The sequence below is a fragment of the Cyprinodon variegatus genome, unplaced genomic scaffold (genome assembly GCF_000732505.1).
Source record: "Cyprinodon variegatus isolate N-32 unplaced genomic scaffold, C_variegatus-1.0 Scaffold1958, whole genome shotgun sequence".
Classification (NCBI taxonomy): domain Eukaryota; kingdom Metazoa; phylum Chordata; class Actinopteri; order Cyprinodontiformes; family Cyprinodontidae; genus Cyprinodon; species Cyprinodon variegatus.
In genome coordinates, this window is record NW_015152411.1 from 59,709 (window position 1) to 60,934 (window position 1,226).

Consider the following 1,226-nt stretch of genomic DNA (forward strand, 5'->3'; position numbering starts at 1 on the left):
ATGTTCATGTCATTCAACAGATAAATGCTTTTTTACAGACCAACAACATGTACAATTAATACAGTTTGCCCAAAAGTCGTTTTTTTTAACAGTTCATATCTTATATTTTTCTTAGGAAGAACAATTAAAGACAAAACTGACCAAACTTATTCGTAACCGTAAAAAAAACATCTACAACAGTCTAGCAAAGACAGCTGAGGAAATCCTGCTGGAATGCTATGACAGTATGATTAACTGATATATAAATTAACAAAAGTTCTGCATTTATGCATTCCTTGTCATTTTACATTAGTAATAAATTTCAACATTCTCTTTTGCAGAAGCAGCAGGATTTTCAGGAACTGGTTTACTGCAGAACATGAGGGAAACTATAGAGAGACATGTCCATAAATCAAAGGACATCCTGTTTGAAAAGGCTAAAGATGAAATGTTGGATCTGCATAGCAGTTTGACGGTATGTTACATATTATAAGTTGAAATAAATACAAAAAATGTTTTCTTTCATATCAAATTATCAACTGCTACCATTGTCACTTGTGCAATGATCTTTCCCAATGCTGAGTGCATTGATTATTCTGTAAGAAACCAGTTTACTCTGTGATTCTCCTTTTTTTAAAATACATCAGGATAAGTCATGCTTTTAACCACTGATCTTTATTTATTCACTGGATTGGACTCCAGATGAGTTAGAGGAACTGTTACCAGCAAATACAGAAATGTTTGAGAGTCTGACCGTGACAGAGAAGCTATAGATGAATAAGTCCTAAAATAAGCCTTTCCACTAAACCAGATAGTAAAAATCTCAGAAAACCAAAATAACATTTAAAAGATTAACTTTATCTTCTACTTTGAAACAAATGATTTACTGCAATAAATGACACAAATACAAATGCCAACTTAGACCGAGATCTTGGCCACTCTGGAGAGTACCATGAAGGAATCCATTGAGCTCTCATTCAAGATTGATAAGGAATCAATTCCAGGTAAAGTACCTGTTCTTTAAATAATATTAATTAACTTTCAATAATAGTCTAAGGAGTATGTCATCAAAACTGTATGTTTAGACGTTTCAGAAGAACTAACCAGGGTTCAACAACTCCATGAAGAGTTTCTGAAAAGCAGCTGAAAATGGTAAAGTTCTTGGAGATGACATATTTTAAAAAGTTGTTCTGCTGTTTACTATCATCAAAGCTTCCAGTTATATTATTTTCTTTGTTCAACAGCTT

The 1,226-nt window shown here is 32.6% G+C and overlaps 1 pseudogene; it reads left to right on the plus strand.

Moving 5' to 3' along the window:
* LOC107104930 overlaps window positions 1-1,126 on the plus strand; it is a 24,793-nt pseudogene extending 23,667 nt beyond the window's left edge.
* The last annotated feature ends 100 nt before the right edge of the window (window positions 1,127-1,226 follow it).